The sequence below is a fragment of the Sinocyclocheilus grahami genome, unplaced genomic scaffold, assembly GCF_001515645.1.
Source record: "Sinocyclocheilus grahami isolate Dianchi unplaced genomic scaffold, SAMN03320097.WGS_v1.1 scaffold1018.1, whole genome shotgun sequence".
In the NCBI taxonomy this organism is placed as follows: Eukaryota; Metazoa; Chordata; class Actinopteri; order Cypriniformes; family Cyprinidae; genus Sinocyclocheilus; species Sinocyclocheilus grahami.
In genome coordinates this window covers 11,871-17,805 of record NW_015506197.1, presented here as the reverse complement: position 1 = coordinate 17,805, position 5,935 = coordinate 11,871, and positions in this window count along the sequence as shown.

Genomic DNA, 5,935 nt, shown 5'->3' with positions numbered 1-5,935 from the left:
TTAGGAATATATCCATTACACTCTTTGTTGGTCAAATTAAAGAAAAGGAAAGAAAAACACCATACAAGTGCCATAAATGTGTTACATATGACTATATACCAGTTTTATTTTTTTTTAACTGTTTTGAAATTCAATGCAAACAGTACAAATATCAATTGTCAGCTACTAAAATCAGTTACTTTGACATACATTTTTTTTCTTTAAATTCCCCCCCCCCCCAGGCAGCTATACATTCTATATAGTCATGCGGCATCAACTCCTAGCTGCTTTACCAGGGAAAGACCTACATTTTCATTAAAATGTAATACCATATTCAACATAGCAATACAATCTGATAACAATATCACTGATGTTGCTTCTTCACCTCAAAATGACACAAACCATACTGTCTCTCTATACTCTAATCGGCTTCTACAGTAAAACACAGATTAAAATACCTCAATAACACAGTCAAGACAAGTCACAGTGAGAACACAGCTTTTTAGCAATTAACACCCAGGCAAAAGTAATAACTTCCATGTGTATAAAGGCCTCAAGGTAATAGACAAAGCAATCCATCTAATTAGCAAACCAAAGCCACAGCCCCTGTCACCATAATGAGCGAATAATACCGCCGTCAATTTGACAACACAAGAAAGCAAATTGAAGGCGTTAAAAGAAGGCTTAGCTGTGAAAAACAATCTTTGCGGGGCACGCTCCATTCGTGATAGCTCTCTGTATGGCATCGTTTCTTTAGCCAAGGTTTCTCGCAACATAAAATAATTGTTCTACTCTTCACTCTCCCGAGTCATCAAGGACTCTCCTCTCCCCATGTCCTTTTGCAATTAAATTGTGAGTGGGACTGTTATCGATCCAGTCCCATGACGGGGCCATAAAATGTTGTGCACAAACAGAATGACATGACAGCCGCTTGAAGGTTTTGTCACAGGATGGCAAGTAAAAACATACATTTATTACAACGCAGAGAGCCATCGCAAGAGAAAACAACTCTTCAAAGCCGAAAGAACCAGTGAATTCTTCACATTTGCATCAGCCGGCATCAGACGTGACGGCATATATACAAACACATGAAAAATACAGTACAGCAACAATTACTCGAGGGACTGTGGAAGGGTTGGAAACGCAGAAATAGCTGGAAGGCATATTCTCTATTTGAGTCAGCGTAAGAGGTTCCTTCTCTGCACTATGAGAATATAAATAAACGCAGAGAGGAAATACACAAAGAAACCTGCTGGCAAAAAGGCCCTTGATCTCTGCCAGCGCATGGTATAAATACACAAACTAACGCTAAAAAAGAGGGGAAAAAAAGAAATGTAGGTAAGAAGCTGTTTTTCAGTGCTTTTTGTTCAATGGAACAGGAGATGTGGTCAGGCTGACTGAGGAAAAATGCTGTGAAAATGCATTTCGTGGAAGAACAGAGTGAAAATTGAGCAGGTGGGGAAGAGAGTGGGTGAAACAACCCTGTTGGCCATCAAGCCGTTTTAGCCACATTTGAGGTCCGGTGTGATTTAAAGCAACGGTTGCGCCAGCTGCCCCGTTGGTTTCTTCCCATTGGAGACAAATGAGCAAACGATGAAGCAGTTAACCTTAACCAGATTTGGAATATGGAACATTCCCAGAAACACTTGTCTTGTGTGGGGAAATTTCGTCTGCAGAAGACCAGTGCTGAGAGGCTGAGTGTGAAATTGACAATTACTTTCAAGGGGTTTGTTTTTCTTCTATACACTGTGATAAAAAAAAAAAGAGTTCAAAAGTTAACCAAGATTATTGGAGTACTTTTTCAGTCTTTCTACACTGAAAAAAATTGGTGTAGAAACCATTTTCACTCAGAAATTACTAGTAATTTTCACAAACAATTATAATGAAATGGCAAGGAACACGCTGCTTTATTTAATGTATTAATAATAATATATAATACACAGTGTACATCAAAATTTCACATTTAATTTATTGCATTATTTGTAATTTCTTTGCAATTACAAACAACTATTAAACATGAAATCTTGAAGCAGAAAGACTTAAAAAGTATTTTCCTGAAAAATATACTTCAATAATCTTTGAAAAATATAAAACAATTTTTTTTTGTGATAAATGGAAAGAAAGGGTTGAGATAAATTCCTGTCAAAGCATTGTTAAAGTAATGCTTTTGTAATGTTTTAACATTTCACTTTTTTTTGTTATTTGAATCACTTTGAAATAGTATCACACAACGCTGAAGTTAATGAGCATTTTGATTAAGGCAATGTATGTTACATAATACTGTATATATGTTACTACAGTGATATTTTATCCGTCCATTATTGCTGTGGAAATAATCATGCTTTTGGGGTTATTCATGGTCTGTTGAAAGTATCTTGCTAATGCTTTTACACTTTTAAATGTCATATTTAATTATTGCGTTCATAGAGCGAGCCTTTCACTGATCGTTTACAGTTTAACAGACGTTACACCCATAATTTGCGCAAAGCATCATGGGGTATAGCAATAAGGTGGATAAGCTACAATAAGCTACAGATGGTCAAATTACACATCTTGCACCTTTTCTTTCGAGCTAAATGCATGGTCAATAAGTTTACGGTATAGTTAACAATATAATATAGTACATTACAAATGGCCACTACTGAGATATTATAGAGTTGAACTGCTGCACTTCTAACTAAAATGTTCCAGTCAAAAAATAAATAAATAAAAATAAAAAGTAAACAAGATAAAAATTTGACAGCATCCAGGTTGTAGTTCCAAGTAACTGTCATTGAGTTGAATGGGGATGCGGAAAAATATCTATTTCCAGTAGACCTCCAGTTCAAACTTTAATTCACACTCAAACAGTGAGAACATAATTTTAAGATGTTTTTGTGAGACTAGAAAATTACGGCAGGTTCGTCATCTGTGAGTCATGTACAAAGCCTGCTAAATTAGCAGAAATGTCCCCAAAAGCTATACAATTTGATAAACTCCTTTTCTGGACACATCTAGTGATTTATGGGCTTTTAATGTACTGATGCAGAAAAGGTGCTCGCTGGCATTTTTAGATTGGCAGAAAATATTAATCTTCGAGCCGAGCGTGAGTCCTCCTCAGGATGTGCACGCATTATCATTACTTAATTGAGATTTGCGAATGGATCCCGTCAAAGGAGTCAGAAATCTGGGTTATTTTGGTCGAGACATTGTTTAGCTAATTGAGCTATGTCTTTATTCCCGTCTTAAACAGCTCTGTAGAAGATCAAGCAGCATAATAATGCTGGTACAACCTTAGTGTTTTGTGTCACAGTATAATGTGGCTCATCGTGAGTGCTGGTTTCTTGGGAGTGATTTTATCAGAGTGAAACAGAATGAGACTTGGAGGTGTTCAATCTCAGCAGAATGAGATCAAGTTGTGGAGAAGGTGTCTGTGACCGTGTCAGTGTGTGCAATGAAGTTGCTCTCCGGAATGCGAACATTTGCTGTTGTGTTCCAGAAAGATGTCAGTGTGACATGCGGTTGCACACACTACAGAATACAGAATTACTGAAGTTTTCGATTCAAAATACACTTAATGTGCTATATTGTTGCTCTGGCTTCCACTGTGTTTGGGAGAAAACAATACATTTAAATAATGAATACAAATAATGAATGAATGAATTCGGTGCGGTTTGGTTCTGATGGCTTGGCCAATTAAATTTTTTAAAAACAAATGAACAACAACAATTAACAACTCCTGTACACTTCTGTACATGGTTTATTATATGTCTGCTTAAAATTTATTTTGAGACAATTATTATGTTTTCCTATTTTTACCCAAAATAGGATGGATTGGCCTTGTTGAGCACTATAAAAACATGTTATGTCTGTTTCATTCATACTGAAATCCGGAGGGCGCCCTCGCGCAGAAACTCCACATATGCATCACAGAAGCAATAGAACTCATGACGCTCCAGGAAATCCCTAATATGGACAAAGGCCTCCTGCTATCTCTGTAACTGAATAAAAAGAAGATAGAAACGTTTTGAATATATGACAAAGACAACAAACACTCAGCTTCGACAATACATAGTTTATCTGTGTTCTTCAAGCCATCTCGGGTATTTTCATAATAATAAAGTATAGCCTATTTGTAATCCATTGCTAATCGCCATACTCACATAGCCTTTATTACAGCATAGAATATATTTTTCTGCCTCATTCTGTGATAAGAAGCCACATCACAAAAGGAAGTCATTTTAAACATTTGACTGATGTTGTATAGTAAAAATGTGCTATAATGTTCTCTTTTGTTGGACAACAAGTTTAGAAACACTTCTCATGATAAATCATTACAAGGGAAGATGTTTGGCGTGTTGTTTTTTCAAAAGCACATCATAAGCAGGGAGGCATTTCCTCATCTCAGCGCGCAGACTCACGGACACACAGGGCCAATTCGGTGAGAAATAAAATGCAGAGAAGTTCTTTAAACACAAAACCGAGAAGAAAAAAAAAAACAATTCACAAGCACGTATTGAACAGTGGATGTCGTACCGAAAGTTTAAATATTATATCACATCAACACAGAAGTTCTCCAGCAGTATTGCAACCCCTTACTTCAATTGATTTGCCACCATTTCTCTTCTAAAATACACTTGGAACAAGCTTGTTTGTACGAAAACACATATTGCTGCACCTACAGCATCGCTTCTAGGAGCCCATACACATTTACAGACTTCATCAACTCCATGTAAACTTCAGCGAGCAGTTGGCTGCAGCTCGGAAAGTATAAACCTAATTTACATGCTTAATCCTTGTCTACAGTACCTGATGTTGAAGCTCTAGCTCCTGGTTTTCAATAATCCTCCCTGGTTCCCTCAGAGTCCGGAGTGGCATGCCGAGCTGTATCCTTTTACCCAGCAGGGATCAACACACTTTATCCACTTTACTCTCAATGTGGACCCAGTAGGACCCCATCTTACATTAACCTCTTGCAGATGAATGGCTTAAGGCTTCAAGATTCCATCTGTTTGTCCTAATGTGCAGAACACATGCGAACCATCTCTTTCAGTATGATGTACCTCTAAAACTAAAGAACTTCCTGTCAATCTTTCTACCCTAGCAAGTGTTTACTATATGCAGAGAACATTATTTCACATAGAGCACATACACTTTTGAATTATAGCCTTTTGTTGAATTGCAATTGAACCTACATGTTCTTTCATTTATTGTACTTTCCTTTCCTGCGTTTCTCTCAAATTGATATTGGCTCTGTTGCAGTCTGGAAATTGCAGGGTTTGTCTAGGTTGTCGGCTTGCCACAAAGCACAAAGCATACTGATAAAAACAAAGTTCACGGGAAGCTCTTAGTACATTTCCCAGCACTCAGGAGGAGAACAACTTGAGGAGAGTTTTCACCTCTATAAACTGCATTCACAATTACAGATTTACTTGAGGTTGCCAACTTCATGTTATATCCTTTTAAGTCTCCTTTGTTTTTCCTCAGCGTTTTACTTTATTAAGTAAATGTCTGTAGATCTCAGAGAGATGTGATTATTCTCCAACCCTAGAGGCCTAGTGTTCCACCAGCAGGGTCAATGTTTTTGCTCTGAAAAAGGTTCTGACTGGTTGTCGTAGTAAGTCAATCGTGATGTGCGCGTTGTGTTGCGATGTGTGTGTGTTTGTGTGTGTGTGTGTGTGTGTGTGTTTTTCCCTGTTCTGGTTTTGAAGGGATGGGAGAGATAAATAAACTATTAAATTAATCACCCACATTTTCCACCTCTACAGCAAGTTCCCATCCGCCCACATGTTCTGAGGGCTCATGGGTACTGAATACCCCCTACACACACACATACACACACACACACACACACACAGTATATATATAAGAAATAAAAATAAAAAAACACTGCCCCTGCCATCTCATCCTGTTAAAATCACCCACCGTACTACATGGTTCATCACTTCTGGGGAAAGTTGCTGATCTGTGATGGGCA